At 27.1% G+C, this 22,464-nt stretch overlaps 1 protein-coding gene across 5 annotated transcripts in view; it reads left to right on the top strand.

Moving 5' to 3' along the window:
• LOC102671417 (probable pathogenesis-related protein CaO19.6200) overlaps positions 1-22,464 on the top strand; it is a 71,375-nt gene that overhangs the window by 3,392 nt on the left and 45,519 nt on the right. The window contains exon 1 of one of the 5 annotated variants that reach the window (XM_006617164.2): positions 134-378. The exons of 2 other annotated variants lie outside the window; for them this stretch is intronic. The gene's annotated coding sequence lies outside the window, so the exon portion shown is untranslated. Of the gene's footprint in view, positions 1-133; positions 384-22,363 lie in introns of those variants that run through there. 2 more of the 5 variants (XM_031511166.1, XM_006617160.2) reach the window with 2 other exon arrangements.

Genomic DNA, 22,464 nt, shown 5'->3' with positions numbered 1-22,464 from the left:
TTCGATACGTTATACCGGTACTCTATTCGCATACTTATTTATATATTTCAACTTTCACTGATAACGAGAGCAACATTCCAGAAGCGGCGTCTTCTGAATATTTAAAGGGTATACAGAGATTTCAGACTGGAACTTCCAGTCTGTGTCGCGTATCCAGCCGGTTACACGCGCATGATCCTGCGGGACGAATGTGCAATTCAACGATTTCCTTTTTTCTCATGGTGGAAGGTTTGCCGCTGACATGCACAATTTTAACGACTCTTTTTGACATAAGCACGCTCTCTGCGAATAATTAGGAGAACCGTGGTTACCGACAGTGTTAAAACATAAACGAAGAAGAAAGAGATCTGAATCGTAATAGGATATTGTTCTGTCCAGGTGCAGTAAGTTTTTATTCCTTTCTCTTTTATCTTTTCTCTCGTTGTATTTTCATATGCTAATTCGAGTTTACGGTGAAATAAAGGAATAATTGAGAATTTTGTGGTATGAAAAAAGAACAGACTTTTGAAAGTTTTTATAGTATTGTTAATGTACATATGTAAGTAATATATCGAAAAGAATATTCTATTTTATATGTCATGTTTAGATTTCAATAAAAGATACGAAATAAATAAATTTTGGATTATGTGAAATAAAAATGTAAATTTGGATTTTTTTTTAAATAGAAAATGAAATTTTTTATTAATTAACAATAATAATCATATCATAAATAAATAATTCAATGAAAATTATAATTTAATTATAATATATTAATTAATATATAATATATCTATAAATATATTTTTAACATTAATTTTTAATATTAGAAATTTCTAATATTAGAAATTATTAGAGAAATTTTCTAATTTCATAATTTAAAGTGTATTTCACAAAAATAATCATCGTAAATTTAGAAATATAACGATTATTTATAGAATATAAGAGTATATATAATAGGATAGATACAATTACGAAGTTCCTAACAATATCGTAAAGCGATCAATAACACTATCAATCACACTATTTGAAGCAAAATAAAGCTCGACAAATAACAGTCTATTGACAATGAAAAACTCATTCTTGTTTGAAGTTGATATTAGCAAACAAAATGTCGATAATCAATTTACACAATCACGATATCTATTACGTTAAAATGATTCGCAATCTTCAATTTTTTAAATTTTCTCTTATATAAATAGAGAAATCATTTATTTTACATTCAGCTTATTTTATAACAATTTCATTTAATTTTAATTTTAATTTGTCATATGATTAATTTTAACATGCATTATTTATTTTTCTTATTAATTCTCAATATCAAAATATATTTCTATATATACTATTAATATTTCACATTTAATTTAAAAATAAAATAAATTAAGTTATACAATTATATATTTATATAATACAATTAAAAAAATAGATTATACAATATATATATTTAGTTAATCATAATAAATTCGTTCTCCAAGAAACTAATATCACATTATAGAATTCTCTAAAAAATTTTGTAAGTAAAATGTTTCACACAAAATTCTAAAAAAAATTAAATAAACTGATAACTTAAGAATAATTTTCAATATTTTTCACTATCATCAACGGTATAAGAGAGAAAGATATATTTCTTATTAATTATATCGAGATACATCTCTCTATGCATTATATACATATATTATGCTTGGCAGTTCAGTTTGCACACCATGAGTCTATTAGAGCAAAGTGCAATATTCCAGCACGTATCCGTTAACCCGGTTTCAGTGTCATCAATGTCATCAATGTGACAACTAGGCCGCCGCCAGCTCGAGTTCCGTTCATTATCATCAGTTTAAATATCATACAGCTTTACATGTACCCACTTCTCCTCAATTTATCAGGAGGATTTATTCAATTGTTCAGAGGAAATAATTTCGAACTAGATCAAATATCGAACATTTTAAATTTCAAAATAAATAAATTCAAGTTGATTATAGTTTAGGAATTTTCATTTGAAAATAAATTTGTAAATATCTATATTTTGAAAATATAATTGTATAATTTATTTAAAATAGAAAAGATAAAAAATCCATTAAATCGATCCAATAAAGAAAAATAAATTATTTTTAATATTAGGAATCAATAAAAATAATCTTTATTCTTTTACTTATTATCCTCATAAATTCATCTTTTCACAAACTTTTCTCTCATTAATATATTTTCTATTATAATCAATCTGAGAAAAAGAGGTGAAATATCGAATATACATAATGAAACTTACTTTTCTGCTCGTTCATAATCTTATTGTTTCAATTCAATTTAACCTAACTTTCCATCTTATATTCAATTCGTTTTCTATTTCATTCAATAATGAAATATACCACGTGTATATATTATTGTTTGCAAAAATTACAATTATTCTTCGAAAAACCGTGATTATTCTGGAGATTATTCGTTAAGCATTTGAAATGACTTCATTTCGATCTTATTGAATTCAGCTTTACTCGAATCGAGCGAAAACGATGGAATAAAGTCTACACTCTGTGCTCGATCGATTGTCACGCCACTTTCTCATAAGACGTGAATTCTCAGCATTGAAATTCGTCTGATAGGTTGGGTCTTTGAACCGGTGATGATTGTTCTGAATAATACTCGTTTCTTTCTGGATCAATCCAACGAAAAGATCGTATTGTTGCAAGCGGAAGAGAATAATTAGAGAAGTATTGTAGTGATAGATCGATGTTGAGGAAGTTTATCGTGTTATTCTTCTGTAAGATTGGTATATATTTTATGAATTTGAATTTCGTTAGAAAACAGAGAATACTATGAATACTATATAGATCTATTGTAGTTTCATCAAATATTTGCAGTATTAAAAATTCATTTTACAAATAAAGAATCATAATTAATTCGTTGAAAAAATAACTTATTAAAAATTTCGAATAAAGTTACTTTAAGTAATTGCTTATTAAAATACTTGAATAACATTTATATAATAACATCATAGCTATTATAGTTAATTTATTCTTCGTGTAATCTTATATCTTTATATAACTTCAACTATTTAGCAACTATACAATTACAATTATTGAATAATAAATTATTGAATTTATTAATTAAAGTTTTTAAGTAAATTGCATATTATTAAATTTATATATCAATATTGATCGTTCGAATCTTCTATCTATGTATCTATGTATCTATCTATGTATCTTCTAGTATCTATGTATCTGTGCAAAAACTTAATAAGCATGTTCAATATATAAAACTTTAAAAGTTCTGCGTTAAAAGTTCTTTATTAAATAAATATTGAAATTATTATCGGATTTATCATGAAACTTAATGAAATTATAATAAGAAAAAAGAATTTTAAATATATGGTTTGTTATGTAATGTAAGTTCTTTGTTCTTTACGTAATACGAGAATCAAGTTGTAATGATTAATTCGACATTAACAAAAATAAAATTGTGCATTTCTAAATCAAAACATTCATTCACAATCTAAAAAAGAATATATTTCATTGTTTTTTTTTTAATTGCGTTTTTTTTCTCTACTTGTCCATCATTAACAATATCTAAATACTTATTACAATTTCTGAATATATAAGTTGCAAAATAGCCAAAATGAATGACACATTCCATTCTATATTTATATCAATAATTCTACATTTATCCTTTATTATTCCATACTTATTTTATTACTCTTCAGTTTATTTTACTTTATTTTGCTTTATTTTCCTTTATTCTATATTACCATGCTTTATAATACTTCATAATTTTCTTTCATGTTTAGATTACATCTCATTTGCATTCTTCATCACACGATAAACCTGAAAATACGATAATCTCAAATAAGGTAATACAATGTGACCAAAGATGGCCTAGCTAATTTCATTTCTCATCAACTGCAATTTCTACTATGCATTTACCTACTTTCGAACGTCATTTTCTCAAAGTATGCGATAAACAAACATCACCTCGAGCATGTAAGCAACATATCATTTCGACGAATTTCCATCAATCTATCCTTATCACGAATAATAAATGAACGTGCAGAAAACATGTAAAACATTAACCGTAAACGTATCGATTGTACACAGGAATGAGGAAATACGAAATCTGAAAATATACAAATCTCATTTGACGGTAAAATTAATAAAAATTTGAGAGTGAAAATTTTCAAGATTGCTTTCAATATACAGTGGCTCGTGAAAATATTCGAATATTGTAAGGAAATTCACTTAATTCGAAAATTTTAATTTTTTAATACAATTTTGTACGTATGTATAAATGATAGATCCAAATTTTTTTAGGAAATTTTTTTCAGGGAATGAAATCAAAGTTGTCAATTTTTTTTACTAACAGAAAATACACTAAATTCTGAATATTTTAAAAATTAATATTTTATCATATTATTCAATATTATTATTCAATATATATAAAGTTATATTTAAACGAATGAAAATTCTTAGAAACTTTGAGCATCGATTTCACCTTTTAAAAATGACATATTTCAATAAAAAGAAATTACTTATTATTGTGTTAATCATAAAATTTTGTTAAAAATAATTAAAATTCCATTAAAAATCATTAAAATTTCATTAAAAAATAAAAAAATGAATGTTTTCATTGAAATAGAATCATATACTTTCTAGAAATTCTTGGATTGAATTGACATTTCTAATTTATATTGAAAAATGTCTGTACAATGTTATTCACTTCTCAAATTCCTGTTTTCATTTTTAAGACTTTATAAGGCGTTGCTTGTTCGAATGTATAACTTAACCTTACTCGAGATCATCGATTTTTCGAAATATTTTTTTTTATATTGAAAATTGAGAAAAGAAAGTATATTTGTAAAATGAATAACATTGTTTACACATTTTTCAATATAAATTAGAAATGTCAATTAATTCTTTTCTCAATTTTCAATATAAAAAAAATATTTCGAAAAATCGATAAGTAAGGTTAAGTTATACATTCGAACAAGCATATAAAGCCTCATAAAGTCTTAAAAATGAAAACAAGAACAATTTTTCATTTTATTTCAATCTATTCGAGGAAAGTTTTTTTGTGCAACAACGATTCAAAACCACCAAAATTACCAAACGATAGTTCCATCACGTAAAATTACGATCGGTAATGGACTAGAAGCGATCTCGTTGAATTGGAAACCGGTTCCAGACTTCGTGTCAGGATCCGGGGGAAATGTCGACGACGCGTAAGGGACTCGTGATCGATTACCCAGACTGCCTCTTTCCACGGCACTTTTTCGCGAAAGTGAAATTTATCCGCGAGCAAAGACAGGTTTCCTCGTTCGTCTCCACGCGTCGATTTCACGCCTCTTCTCTGTAAACGTATATTCGAGGGGAAAATAAAAAGAGGGAGATATTGAATTTTTATATTTTTCTTTAAGTTAAAACACACGAGATTCTAATAAAAAAATATTTTAGGAGAAATTAAATTGAAATTTTTTGCAATTTTGAAAAAATTTTCGACGAACAGTAATGAAATTTATGATAAAAGTAGTTGGAATATTTTATGCAGTTAAGAATAAGAACGTTATATTAATTCCAAATTTTTTCATAATATATGTTTGTTTCTTCTTAAATTCCTGTTAAAATGAAAATTTAGTTGTGTATAAAATAGAAGAATATATCATATCTCTATATTAATTGTTGATATGAATAATTAGTTTTTGAAAAATTGATAGAATAAGATGAAAATTTATTATTAAAGAAAATTGAAATAACTATTATAGTTGTACTTTTAAAAATTTAGTCATCTATATTATAATTAAAAGTCTGTAAATATTCTAAATTCATTTATCTAAATTTCAATTTCCTTTTTTATTATTCTCTATAAGTTTCTAAGAATACAAATATACATTTCAGAAGGAAATCAATAATAAATCGAATAATATCGAATATTTAATAATTCGTTAAAATAAATAAGAAATATCGAATCTTATGAATTTGCAATAATGATTGTAAATAAAAGAAAATGATACTGTTCTTAATCTGTCAACTAAGTATTTATTCTTAACCTATATCGAACTGCAGCGGAAATCCGCAATAACGTAATTTGCATAATAAGCATCAGAAAAAACGAGAAATGGATTGCGATCAGTTTTTCAATTATTGCGTCGTTCGATAAATCTGAAAATAAATCAATTCAATAGATTTTCAAACTATTGGATGTTTTAATTGAATCGAATGGGATAAATGAAAAGTGTGTAATTAATGATCAGTGAATCTTTTTTAATTGATAACTTTCTACGAGAATAATAAGAAAATAATATCAAAAATCTTTAATCTGAGATCGAATCGGTTAATTACAGGAGATTCTATCCGAGATTAAGATCTTTTTAATTATATCTCAAAATAAATCCGTTATTTTCTCAATAGAAAAACTTTTAATAAGAGAAAATTTTATCGTATTATTTAAGCAACAAAAGTTTCACTTTGTAACACTTATTTTTATTCTAGTTTTTATTTTCTTCTTAAAAATAGAAATATTATTTTAATTCCAATAATTTCATCTTTAATAGTATATTTAAATATCCAAATATATTAGATCAAATATTAAAAAAATAAATTTTAATAATACGTCGAAAAAAATCATTAAAAAAACATTCTTATCAGTCAATGCACTTTAAACGAATAGTTTTACATATTCGCAAATGATCGCCCACGCGCTTCACCGTTGTAACCTCGACTTCCGATCGGTGTTCGATGCAGCGCACGGCGCCGCTATTGACACCAATTTTCCTATCGATCGGTAAATCAGGTCATTGTCTTTATCAGCGTGGAATATCAATGTGGCCGCGCGTGTTGCATGCGGTTTGTCCCATTCTAACCAGACCGGTACAGACTGATCACGAAGCTGGAATATTGTGGTGGAACGTCCGCAAGGAAATTGAATTAAACACGGGTCACACCTGCGTCACGTAAGGTCGATCGTTTCTCTCACTGCTGTTTCACTCGAGCGGATCGAGTTTCCAAGGTCATGTGAAAGTGCTGTCCGTTGATCGATATTGTCGAACGATTAATAGGAAATGCGATTGATCGTTATCCTAACGCGGATTTTAATCTTTTTTAATTTTTTTTTGCATTCGTTAATTTAATATTTTAGTTTTTTCGAAATTAATAGAGCATTATAAAGTAATTTCTATGTGGATTTTACAATTGTTACAATTTTTCTAATACTATTGGTAAAGATTTTACTAAGACATAGATAGTATTTTATTAAAATTGAGGTTATTAATCAAAAATTAGTTTCAATTTGTTTTTAATTAATTTGTTATACTTTTTGATATTATAATATTATATGATACATTATTAATTATTCTATTAATCTAAATATATAAATTTATCTCGAAAAAGTAATAAGTGAAGTATCTAATAAATGGATTTTTTAAGCAGAGAAAAATATTTATTAATCATTCGTTTCTTAAGTTTATTTTTCAATAGTTTGTTTATAACTTTACAAACAATTTTTTTTGATCCATTCTTGATCCGCTCTTAATTAACTTTTTTATATTTTTCTTAAAGAAATTCTTAAGAAATTTTTTATGGATTATAAAATTCATTATTAGAAAATTGAAATACAAAATTTTTATAAAAATATATTTCCTATATTTTCTGATTTATTTCTTTTCACTTTAAATATTTGATGAAGATAATTTTGAATAAAAACTATCTTTTTTGTAAAAATTTTATATAATATTCACAATTCACTATCTAAAAATTTAAGGAACGAATTTTTTCAGCCAAATTAAAAGACAAAATTTAATAATAACATTTCTTCAATATATACATCATGCTTCCTCGATCAAATTAACAATCCAAGAAAGAATATATATATATTTAAAAAAATCTCTTTCTCTGTACAAATTTTCCTTCATCTCATTCACAATAAGATCCAGATCAGGATTGTTTCCTTAACGAAACAAAAAAAATCGGAGCGATACTTTGCCGCGTGGTTTACCACGGATTCAAGCGCTCGTTAACTCAGCACCCCGCCGCGATTTCCGCTGGCGCTCGAGGATCATTCCACTCGATTATATCGGCGCAATACGCCTACGCGCATCGCTATTCCTTTTGTAATTAACCTTATCGTCGATCGTGTGGTTAATTATTAATAGGATTCCACTTGAGCCTGGCTTTATCTTAACCTCCGACCGAGGATCGTTTTATTCGAATTCTGTTTTTTTTTTTAATTTATCGTGTAATTGATCGAAAAAAGGAACCAATTAGCTACAAGATAAGTTAATTGATAGATGATTGATAAATTGGAAAATAGAAAGTGAAATTTTTAAATTTTCGACTTATTATGGATTATGTGATTGTAATTTTTTTTATATTTGAAAAATATTTATGTAAATATTTTTTCTGTAAAAATACTGGACGATGGAAAAAAGTTTAAATGATAGATTTCTAATTTTATTAATCAATGAATTGGAATATTTCTTAGTAATTTTTTTTATGTGTGAAATTTTATTTTGATATTGAAAAATATTTAATAAATATCAAGTGATAGATATTTTAATTTCATTTATAACAAATAAGTTGAGTTGAAATATTTCCTAGTAATTTTCTTTTTTTCTATAATATGAAATTATTATTGAAAAATATTTACACATGATATTTATAATAAATTTATTGATTCCTAGTGAATATTGAAATCCTAGTAACTTTTTCATGTAATTAATATTTTTTTCTAAATATGAAATTACCCTCTATAATATCAAAAATTAATTAGTAATAAGTAAATAAGTAAATTAAGAAAAGTATCAAATCATAAAATTAAATATTATCTAATTTGAAAATTTAATTTAATTAACATATAACGATAAACAATGATAAGTAAAAAAAATATGTTCCGTTTCCGGTCGCGACGGAAATCGTTGAAACGTAACACGTACGTACACATGCAACACTTTCATTGATGTTGAGGTCGAACGTGACTTGGATTTCATTTTTTTGAGACGGAATAGCGGTCGAGAATTGCGAAAGGTTAATATTTTACCATCGAGTGTTTCATTATTGTTAATCAATATCGATATTTTACGAAACCAAAACTTTAAAAAAAAAAAAAAAAAATTAATCGCAAGAATTTACGAAATATAGTATATAAAATCTGGAACAATGTTTCACGTAACAGTTCAATTAATTATCCGGCGATTAATTTCGATGTAGATTCGAAGAAGAATAAAGATACAACGCGAATCATAAATTGCATCTAATATATAAATTGCATCAGAAATTTGATCTCGTCGTACGCGAAGAAAAACTTTTAACGATAATACTGTTAATTGTTTCTGCCAGATAGCGATACTTTCTCTCGACAGATTTCTCAGGGAAAACAAAAAAAAGCTTCTTTCTTTTCTCTTTTTTTAACGCGCGTCAGCGGAGCGCATAGACATTGTGCTTAACTGATGCTCTCTATGTATTATTTATGAAAAATTGAAAGAGTTGTTTTTGCATAGAAACTTATGACACCATTTCGAATGTTGATTTTTTTGATCGAAATGAAAATACGAATTTGAATTATTTCGAATTTTTTCGAAAAAAATATATAAATAAATAAATTGAATTTGTGTATGTGAATTATTAATTATTTGCATAGAAATTTATATTTATTTTGATGATGAAAGAATAAAAAAGAATAAAAATTAAGTTAACGAAATGAAATTAATTAATTGAAAAATTTTTAAAAGTTAAAGAATCAATAAAAATTTCAAGATACACATGAGGATGGAATCGATTCTGGCACGCTTGTTTCCGCTTGTCCGCTTATTAAGTTCACAAGATCTCACTGGGAATGGGACCTTAACGAGTAGATTTTGTGGAAGTAAAATGTCCATTATATTGTAAATTTAAATTTAAAATTATATATATATATATATTATATACATTGATTATTGCAATAATCATATTATAAAAATCATGTATAATATAGTTTCATAGTTTTATTATCAGAAATATGGAAAAAAGATATATAAAAAAATGTAATTATCATTTACTAAGTAGATATTTATGAGTATTTATAAATATTACATAAAATTGTAATATTTTATCTATTTCTTTCTCCATTAAGAATTCTCTAGATCTAGAATTTTCAGAATAATTCTTATATTTTCATTAACGATATTCTCATTTAAATGTTATTTGTAGATAAAATGTAAACATTGTTATTAAATTAGAATTAATAATTTTTGCATTAATTATAGATAATATTAAATGTATATATAACTTTTCCATGCGTATCGAATGAATTTCTAATGAGATGAATTCTTAGTATAATTTAAATCTGGTAAATAAGATTGTTTGCTATTCAAAAATTAATTAAGAGTAATAAGAATATAAATCTTTAGTTAATAATATTTTGACGTATTAAATCAGGGAAAGTTGCATACGTATTAATAAAAGAAATTTGAATTTTTGATGCAAAATATTTGAAATATTTTAGCCTATATTAATTATTTAAAAACCACGAATAAAAAAAGAAAAATCATCTAAATTTAAAAAATTCAAAAATAAATAATAATAAAATTTCTCTTTTCGAGGAAAAAATAGAACCGAACTCTCATTTTTTATCCACACCATTCCATCCATACATCTGCAATGTTCACAAATTATTAACCACTCATGAAATTTCTAGTTTTCAATTTATATTTACGCGAGAAGAAATTTTCCATCGAAGTTTCTATCTAAAATCGAATTCTATCTCTCGATAAATGTCAGGGAAAGGAACATCGACAAAAGAGTACAAAAGAATACTATTGGGACAACGAGTCAGGTTGCTGGGTTCACTCATGAAACCCGGTCACGTAGCCAGTGCATTCTCCTCTTTTGTTCCGGCAACTTTTCTCGTACACATCAGCTATTTTCTCTCACGATGTTATCCAACGCCGGCTGACCTACCACCACCCTCCTCCTTCCCTCTACCAACCTCTCTCCTAACCCTTTTCGCCGACCCATGCCGCACGTGCCGCACCTCAAGTGTCTACAACCGGATCTTATGTAACCGATTGCTTGCGTAATTCTGTCATTACGCTTTTACAGTAATTCGCCGCTTCTTGCATTCTAAGGACTAAATAGAATTGCAGGAACAATTCGTGCTCTTATCTTAGATTTGTTGACCAACTTCTATACACCTGATCGTGTACGTGATGTGATTAAAAGAGATAATGCTCAAGTTTGATCATAAAAATGAACGAATGATTGTGAATAGTGATGATTTTATGGTTAAGAGATTTTGAGGTTAGAAAATTTCGTGTTTAAAGGTGTTCGAAGAATGTTCGTATTTTGTGTTCGTACCTGTCGATTTGATCTTGTACGTGATATGGTTAAAAGAGATAATGTTTGAATTTGATTGTAAAAGCGGAGAAATGATTGTAAATAATGAAGATTTTGTGTTTGAAAATGTTTGAAAGATACTTCTATTTTGTGGTGTGATTAAATTTGTGAATTTATTGAATAAATTAGTAATTTGAAATTTTTATCTTATATTATTCATATAAAAGTTTCTTTGTATCATCTATTATCTTAACATTATTTTATCTTAATTATATCTTATTTAAAAAGTTTATTTTGAAGGCGTAATTGTAAATATTTCTTCATGTGAATTTTATTTACTTATATTTTTGTAGACTATAGAATGATCGTAAAATAAATTTAATGTAGTTTTTGAAATTATTTAAAAAAAAGTGAAATTCAAACATGTATTATCCATGTCAAAAATATTAAAAGCGATATAAAAAGAATAATTAAGTATTACCACGTACGTATTTATCATCATGGCTTGAACAATTAAACAGAAAAACAAACGAATGCGCGCCCAATTAAAACGTTGAACTCGATAAGCGTGTTAATTAAGAAACAATTAATTAGTAACATTCCCGCGTTTGTCTGCGAAACGACGTGCCTTTTTCATGTGCGGAGGCCATTCATTCGACTCGAGTCACGTGCCACGCGCTACCAATTCCTTCTTTTCATTTCCATTTTATTTACACTCTGTTTACTACTTTACATAGTCAACTTTAAGAAAACATTTTTGCAAAAATTGTTGAAACGAGTCTCCAATTGCATTGCTAATAAATACTTTGTGTATATATGAAAGGTTATGTTAATATAATATATCCAATAAGAAGAATGAAAGATCTTTGGATTAATGATTTAAACTTTAAATAATAATAAATTTTATTATTTTATTTTTAGGAATATTATTTTAAGATTAGATCTTAAAATAAGTGTTCTTTTAGATATAATAAATATTCATGATTAAATTTCACTATTCTTATGTACATTGAATGAAAAACAAGAATTCTTGAATAAAATGATTTGAAATTATATGTTTTTTTCCCTTCTTCTTGTATTTTTATAATAGATTCTACTTTTTAATCATCACCCTTTCGAATGAAATATTTATGAATATGCACAAGCAGAGATACATCAAGAGTGAATGAAATTCACACTAATCCTTTATCAATGAAGAAGAAATGTGAATGTTACTATTATCCTAAAAAATATTATGCTTCGTTATGGTGATATTCGTGAATAATATTATTAAAAATGTAAATACTGAATTCTGAGAATATAAGATAAATTCGAGGTTGAAAACATCTCGGATACTTTAGGGTACATACTCGAGAATACTGCTGAGCTTTGTCTTCGAACTTCGGTCTTTCTCGAAGTTTTCCGATTTGTCTCGAAGTTAACCCGATTCTATACGAAGTTTTCCGATTTATACCGAAGTTTGAACTCTCGAGTCTTGCAAATTTCTAGTCATTGTTTTCGTTTGAAAATCTCGCAAATAATTTTAATCAAGTTTTTCGATTTATTCAAAGTTTGGATTTTCGAGTCCTACAATTCTAATCTCGAATTTTAATCAAGGCGAACACAACGAATAAAATTATCTTAAAGTATTTGGATTTCGTAAGAATAAATTATATGAATCGATATAACCTCGATATCAACTGTCTAATCTGAATCTTCATATATTTTGATCAATATCTTGTTATTTTTGCTTATTATTAGAAATATTTGAATAAAATTGCGACGTTAATCGGAGAAAAAGCGAGTTGGTTGAAGATTCCAGAAAAATCTTCGATACTCATGGTATTCACGAATACTCTTGTTGATTGACCCACATCTAGCCTCACTGATAATTATAAATAAATTTCAAAACAACTTTAGATGTATCTAATTGATTCGCCTCAGGAACGAAATGACTATTCCGGTTGATCTGAGTATATATTTGAAAGAAATAATAGTTCACCATTTAAAGAATTGTGGATCTCCTTGAGAACTTAGTTAAAAAACGACACTCAATCAATTTATATCATAATTAAGTTTTCAATTAAACTCGTTACTGTACATTTTATAAAGTGTAGTGCAAAGTAAGTGATTCGCGAATGTTTTCGAGCAAAATCAAAGATTTGTACAAGTGTAAATTAAAAATGAATGAAAGTGTCGAATATCAAAGTGATAAACGTGGAAATTGAATATCTTCGATAATATATGTTGTATACACATGTGAAATTTAGAAAATGAAACGTATCTTCAAATATAATTCACTATAAATCAATTTATAGAAATATTCGAATACTCATCAGAATTCTTAAAGATTTTTTTATATATTTACCAATATTCTACACGACCAATGAACACGTTGAGGCAAGTATACATTCAGTTCGTGCCATAATTCAAAGCACTGATTCTCGGCAAATTGTAATCTTTACGCGGATCGACAAGTTGCGCGACCTTTTCATAAGGATTCCAGCGTTACCTCGAAGAAGACCTTTCCTCAATCGCACGTTTTCTCAGTTCTAACATCGATTCGTACCGTTGCATCACCTGTATTAAGGCGGGTGTTAATGTCGTAACGATATAGATAGAATTAGAATCCTTCGTGGTAACCGGAGCTGTTTTGTATCTCTCGATAGCTGGCTATGTTGTTGAAACTATTCGTAACCGTTCGTGGACAATAAGTCGTAGACGATACGTGTTTCGTAATTGCGAAAAATGATGAAATGCGATCGCGATTGATATACATATCCGCTTAAACACTTTGGCGCCTCGAGCGAATTAAGAATATTACGATTGTGGTCACCTTTGGTGAAATCGATTCGTTCTACGTGCATTTATATCGTAATATGTAACTGATTCTCAGTAGTTCCGATTTGATTGTTAATAATTTTTTTAGATCATTAAATTTAATAATGATTCTTTATTTATAAATTTTTTTATAAATTGATTCTCAATCATTTTTAAATTTAACATAAAATATAATTTTTAAAATAATTTAATTCTTAAGAATTGTTATTTATTGTTTTTAATTAAGTATTTTGAAATATAATTTAAGATTTTTTAATACTTATATAGAAATTTATAAAAAGTTATTCTCTTTAATGAATTTTAATGAAAATTTTTTTATTAATTTTTTTATTTTTTATTAAATTCAAAATTATTATTCCGTAATTTTAATGAAATGTTCTGTGAGTTTTGAAAGGAATTAACTTAATTACGAAGACTGTAATTCTATTAATTATAGGTTATGAGTCGTAGTATTACGTAAAAAGATAAGACTTGATGGATGAGTAAACTCTTCGTTTGTTAATTGTCATTTATCATTGAATCTATATGCGAATGCAAACAATTTTTTGTTTTCTAAATTCTTATTTTTATTTTAATTTCTATTTCATGAAAAGTATTACAGTAATGTTAATTCATCAAAAAAGATCGATGAAACGAAATTCAGGAGGCTTAATAGTAAACAAGATTACATTTCTCACGACAGATGGCAGTTTTAACTGGACAAACAAACATTTACCCTAATTCTTGATTGTTATCTGCAAATAAACCTATTTTGGAAATTTAAGCCATTATTGGAATCGACATTGCTGAAAATGAATGGATGCAGGTCGAACAATCGAACAGCTGTGTTGTAAATACAAAGTAGATTATTCTGAAGAGAGCCTACGGCGAATCGAGCTCGACCATTTTCAATTAACCTTCGATGTATGGTTCAGAAAATCTCATTTAATTAGTTGGCGATTGGGATTAGCTGTAATTGCGACGGGCATTTAATCGATTACGAGGTTATGAAAGGTCATGTTGAAAGAACAGCGTTGAAGATGTTATATCAGAGAATATAATGGACGAAGAAAAATGTTCGTAATTAATTTTATATGTTTTTAACAAAAGAGATATGGTAAATGTAAATTTGATTTTTGATTTATTTATTTAATTATTTGTTGGAATTTTTATTTTATAATTCTAAATATACACATACAAAATAATTAAAAATATTAATCTTTATAATACTAAGATTATAGTCTGATATTAAATACTGAACATACAACTGCATTCCAATATTTTTTTTTATTATAATTGTTATTTAATTTATATGTATATAAATATATAAGTATAAGAATACTTATATAAGTATATAAGAATAAATAAATATATTACAGACATAAATTTGAAAGAAATAAGGAATAAAATATTTTATTTATTTTATGTATATATATATTATATTATATGCAAGTTTCGTGACTTTCTTTTTTTATTTTATTTATTGTGTTTTTTTAAAAATATATGTTTTTTAAAAAAAACAGATAATTATTAAATTTTTTATATTATTATTTTCGAAATTATAATAAAAATACAATGTTCAAGATACACCTGTATCTTATTTGACATAATAATAAAAATTTAAAAAATTTCAACAACAACATTTAATACACTAATATTTACTAACATACATAATTAGGAAATCTTAAAATTAAAAATAACATAATTAAAGCCATAAAAATCAATCGAAATACAATATAATCTACCTTTCAAATATTTCTATTACTAATTAATATTTACCCACAAATAATTACAGACAAGCATGTTCGTGCCCTATAACCTGATATGAGAACCGGTTTAATTTTATTTTTAAACCCTTTGATAACGAGGATACAATTTCAATTAGTAACATATCTTCGTTTCCATCCTGTTTCTATCCAAAAGGGAATTTCACCATAAAAACAGCTCAGTTGGTGAAAGTTGATCACGTATTAGGGCAAAAAGTTACTGGTTACCTCATCGACTCGAATATGGAGTGGCTAAAAATAGGAAATCGATGGTTAAGTACATCGAGTTGGAAAATCTCGAAGAAAAGTTGACTTCCATGATTTTAACAATACTTGTTTCGCTTTTAGAGAAACGTCGTGATTAGATCTAACCTATACCTAATGCCATTAATGGATGCAATGAATGAGGAAAGGAGGAAGAAAATGATTCGAACGTGAAAGTAAAATGGCGGATCGAAATAAAATGGTGATCGATATTTTGTTCAAATTAAATAATTTCTCTTCATTAATTCGATTGATACCAATGTGCATATTAATATCCTTATTTCAATGTCAAAGATTTTTTCATATCAATGATATCACATTCACAGATAATTCTAAATCTCTAGAATAAATTATTTTTTCTCTGATATCGATCCATCGAATTCGATTTATTTATCTCGATGTAGATATTCAGTGAGATAGATGGAGCCTCTCTCGAAGGAAATTTCCGTGTCGAAAAAGGTTCAAACGTGTAACGATCAATTTCACGGTGGGTCAACCTGTTTGAAACTCGATCAATGCGACGATAATGCGATTTATTCCGGATGCTTGTGAACTTTCAGCGAACTGTTGCTTCTTCGAGGTGTGGAAGAAGCACATAGATGTGGTTTCACGCCTGTGATTGTGGTTTGAGAAGAAAAGATAGAGTAATAGTTCAAGGCTTGATTTCATTGAAAGTAATTGATAGATTTTTTTATGTAATTTTATGTACCATTAATTCTTCATGCAAAATGTACTTTATATTTAAAGTATATGATTGTGATATTTGAGAGATAAAAATTCCAAATTTAATTTATTTTTGCAAATTTAATTTTGATTGATAAAAAGTCGCAATTTAGTGATCACGTTAGAATTGAAACATTTTTGTATCTTTTTTTGATTATTTGTCATACTACAGTATTAGAAATAATTAAATTTGTTAATTTATATAATTCTTAAAACAAATTAGTGATTTTTTAAAATAATTTATAAGATAATATAATTAATTATCTTAACAAATTTTAATTATTACTTCGCATAAAGTTCTCGTGAATTTAATTTCAAATTCAAGTAGAATAATTGAAATTAGAATTTTTTTTAATTCGTTAAACAGAAAGAAATTTTAAGACAATTCGAAACGCTCTGAATTCCACAATTCATGTAAACATCAAAAAACGTTCTCTCTCCATTCCCATCAATGCATCATCAAGAAAAACTCGAACACCACGTGTACAAATTAACTTGTTACAGAGCCATCCTCTTCTTTTACCCTCTTCTCAACAGTCTATCATTCAGCGTATCCTTTGGAACTCAAGAAGCACATAGCCTCTTCATCTGGGTGGTCAAGTTTTTCTACTTCCCTTGCACTTCAGAAAATCTAAGCAATACTTGAAACCTGCTTGATGAATAGGTTTCACATGATCGTGATGAATTTTATTATATATATCCATTATACAAGTTTAATGAAGCTACTATTATTATGTGGATGAATTTATGGATATATTTTGGTGATTTTTGGAGTATGTTATGGAGAAAATTTTTGCTACTATTGTATTAAAGCTTGCATGCGAAATCACTATACTTTTTATAGTATTATAATTTATATATATATTTAATATATTAAATTATATTTATATTATATTTAATATATATTTAATATTTATTCATTCAGACTTGAACATTCCGTGGATTTTTCATAGAATTAAAGAAATATCCGTGGAATATAAAGATAAAATATAATACTCTTGTACGAATGAAATTACAATAACAATGATAATGATTCAAATATAAGAAATATTTTGGATGTTGGTCGTCAAGTTTGTAATAAAACCAGTGTGATGTAATATTCAAGATTTATATATATATATTTTTAAATCATCAAAATTATACATTAATAAATTGATCGAGTTGTGAAAAGGATGTAATTCAAGGGAAAGAAAAGAGAAGACACTTGCACAACAAAAAAAAACAGAATAAGAATAGATAGAGAAAGCTTAGATAGAAATCTTAAAATTAACAAAATTTTAATTCATAGAAAACAATCATCTGAAGAATTTGATAAAGCAAATTTATTTCCACGTGAAAGGGATATAAAGAAAATAGAAAACACTTGCTTTAACAACACAAGGAATCAAGAAACTTATGCTCTAAAGGTAACTCATAGCAGAAAACAATCATCATTTTAAGAATTTTATTTATTTTTTATATACATTCCATTATACATATTTGACAAAATAAATATTTTCATGTAATAAAGGAAGAAAACAGAAAACACTTGCATGCACTTTAAGAATACGAGGGATCGAGAAACCTATGCCTTAAAGGTAACTCATAGCAAAAAATGATCACTATTTTAAAGATTCTATTCATTTTTTATATATATATTCCATCAAATTTGATAAAGTCAATGTTTTCATGTGATAAGGAAGAGAACAGAAGACACTTGCACGACGCCCTAAGAATATGAATCAAGAAACCTATGCCCTAAAGGTAACGAAGTGACAGCGGAAGCGAGGATTTTAAGTGCGGAGCCGAAACACATATTTCTGGACGCCGTCTATATTTACACTTGGTGTGCACCTATGCGCAGGAGAGGCGCTGAGCGATTTACGCGTCTGGAACTCCCGGCATTCCGCGCCATTTTCTTTGTGTCCCGTCAATTCCCTCTGGAAGCCAGATACCAGTTTCGAATTCCGTTTATACGTTTATCCTCTCTCTTAACTGACTTGCCAATTCACGGTTAAACCATACACGATTTAGACTTGTCTGTGGGCAAGTCTGCCATGGATTTAGATGTTTGGACGAGTTTGAGATGGAACTGCAATGTTATTTTAGCTTGAGCATTGGAGATTGGTGAATGTAGAGATTGCAGGAAAGATTGTTGAGATTTGCGAATGATGTATTGCACAAGGAGAATGGGTTAGAGGATCGAATATGGATTGGATTCGAATCTTAATTTTTCGAGTCGAAGAGTTTTTCAGATCATAGATATTCGAGTCGATTTAAATATGATAAATTTTTAAAAAAATCTTGCTTTTATAAGTTTGCATCTATGTCTATCTTTTTATCGCTTTCACATAAATTTTATTAATTTGTTACCGATGTTCTATTACTCAAAACTTTTAAAATTATCTTCTAATTAATTTTATTTCGAATTTTGATTCGAATTTTTCGTCATATGAATGAATTTGAAACAATTTAAACTTATCATTATTTATTCGAATTATTCTCTGTGAAATATACGATACGCTTTGAAATAAGTTTCTTCAATTATAAAGAACATCTAAACCGCACATGAATGCTCATAAATAAATATTTTCAATATTCTATAATTTTATTGGTGAATCATGATATCGATGATCAATGTATCATAGCAATGATTATTATTAGCTGCGAAAAGATATCTTAAACAGGATGACAGACAAGCCATATTATATGTGGTCAACTTCAATCTGCGTTTCTAACCGCGTTACATCATACAGGTTCGTCACTAGATCACCTCTAACGATGGCCTAACGACCGGATACGTCGTTTTCAGATTAGAATTCGACTGATAGAGGATGAAGATAAGTGAAATCATTATTGATAGTTATCAGGTGACAAGATTCGAGTAAGATAATTCTAGAAGTTTCTGACAAAATATTATCACATATGAATCATATTTTAAAAGAATAATGAGATATAACATATCTATGATTAATATTATAATATTTTTGAATTCATTTTCATTAATTCTCATAAAGGAAAAATATAATAATCTTATTAGAAGTACTTAACAAATAATTCTTTTATGAATATATAAAAAATATATAAAAATATTGAAATATTAATAATATTATAACATCAAATATTCAAAATATAAAATTTTTTTTATATATTTATATATTTTTTTTATATTTAAACTATTTTATTCCATAATAATATCAATCCATAATTAATAATTCTCATAAAAAGAGAATAATTCTTAATAAGATCTTTTATGAATAAATTAAAAATTTAGTTGATATTTATGATCTCTAAGCTTATTGCTATTGATGATAGTAGTACATTAAACGAATGCTTGATCAAATGTGAATATCCACATGTGATGGAAAATACCTACATATTTCAATTTTCGCGGAAAAAAAAATAGACAAATGAAGAGAGATCAATTACTATATCTTTTCACTTACATAAGAGGATAATATAGAAGAAAAACAAGACATTGTGTTTAGCTCGTCAATTGTTCTCGTTTTGATTCCAATAGTGATAGCTCTTCTTTATAGTTAGGTTAGGTTAGAAAAGTCTGTTGTGGATTTTCGACGGTAAGATCATTGTTTCGAAAGTTGGAGTTGCCAAGTGACCTGGAAACAAGCCGCGGATAGTAAAGTGATTTCGTGAAATATTGGAACATGTTTGAGATCAGTGAACGAACAAGAGGAACCATGAATCGAAATCGTTGGCTCGAATCGTCGATTCTTTAGTTGGTTGGAACATTTCCTCTTTTTTCTCTCTGATTGGGCAATGGACATGACATATTGTGATTGGAATAGGATTTGAAACGTTATTTATAATTTTCAAGATGAGATGGAATTGAAGTTGTAATTGGTGAATCAGTGTCTGTTTGACAAATGAATAAAAATATTTGATTACCATTAATTTATATATTTTACAATATTTATTTCAATAATTCGAAGTTCATTTCATTTTCAAATATTTCACTATTTCGAAATTCTTTATTCAAATATTTAATATCATTAATAACCTAATCTAATGTAACTCAATATATCAATATCACAATTCACTATTTCATTGTCTCATAATAAAAATTTAAATTTCACTACATTTCAAAATCCTTATATCAAATATTTATGTATATAAAATAATTAGTTGCAAAATCAATTTTAATAGTTTCATTTAATACTTGTTACACGTAATGGATAATTAAGCAGCATCGAAACGTTATTCGACCTTCAAGAATTCGAAACATAAATCTCTACGTCGTTTTGTCGGACAATGTTGCACCGGCTCTGATTAAGTGCACATTAATCGTTTCTGGATGAACCGTTGAGACGCTATTTATGGCATCTTTACACTAAGAGTCGTTGCACAAATATAGAAAGGGAAAATTGTTGGTCGATATTCAAGTATGCGAATCAAAAGTTAAATATGATTCCAGAGTTTTTATTTTCTTGACACATTATAAATATTTGAATAAGCTGGTAGCTGATTTTTGTGTTATATACGACACAATATTAATTATAATTCTTTTGAATTTTTCGCGATTATATCTGGAATTACATTTTTAAATATTTTTTGCATGATTTATAACTGTAATAATATTAAATAATATTATTTTTAACTCTTTATTTATCGTACATTATACATGTCCATAAACCTTGAAATTATCTGTTATTTTATTATGCAGATAACATGGCGGACTGCCAGCTTGCGAATATTTCGCAAGCTTTGCTAATTGCTTTAATAACGATCCGCGCAAACATAAAACGTTACAGTTTCCATCGCATGCATTTGCCTCTTATAAAGAGGAGCTAGAAATTTCTATCAGAAGCTAATTACTGATTTATATTGTTGATTTCTTTCGTATTTTAATATACCTTCATTAAACTTTATAAAATATATGACAGAGACATAAATTAAGGATTCATTAATTCGAATGGAAATGACGTTAGTAAAATTTACAGACGAGAAAAGAGATATTTAAAGAATTTTGAATTTGTTAGAAGTAACTTATTAAAAAGATAAGAGAAAATAAAGAAATTTAATTTAAATTGGATTTTAATTTTTCATTATTATTGACATTCTATCAAATTACTAATTTTTTCCTATTCTTCTATTCTAATTATTAATTAATCTTTCTTTATTCTTCTATTTTCAAACACTTTTACATTATTAATCATTAATATTCTTCTATTCTTTATCAAACACTTCTGTCTCAATAATTATTGATATTTTCTCTATCAAACACTTCAATATTACAAATAACCAACTTTCTCTATTCTATCACTAATTATTATTAATCTTCTTCTTATCGCCATTAAACTTTCATCTCCATTATTATCAATATTTTTTCTCTTAATCGTTCTTCTCATTGATCAACAATCGTCCAATTCCCAAAAATAACTGTCCCCTTACAAAACAAAGGAAAAAAGAAAAACTAGCAAAGAATAACATCACATAACCACACACTTTCGATTGATACTCTCCATCCGCCACCTGTGTGCACGTGTATACACAAAGGGGCGCGCAGTGGCGCTGGCGCACGTCTACAATCATATGAAACCTGCGCGCCACGAGGCAACATCGCCAGTGCCATTCGTCGCCGCAGTGCGATACGGTCGATAGGAGAAAGACGACAGTTAAGAGCGATTTCAGCTGCCGCAGCATCGCCATTCCATAATTTT

Source organism: Apis dorsata, unplaced genomic scaffold, assembly GCF_000469605.1.
Source record: "Apis dorsata unplaced genomic scaffold, Apis dorsata 1.3 scaffold_293, whole genome shotgun sequence".
NCBI classification, from domain to species: domain Eukaryota; kingdom Metazoa; phylum Arthropoda; class Insecta; order Hymenoptera; family Apidae; genus Apis; species Apis dorsata.
This window is presented reverse-complemented; position numbering and strand designations above follow the sequence as displayed.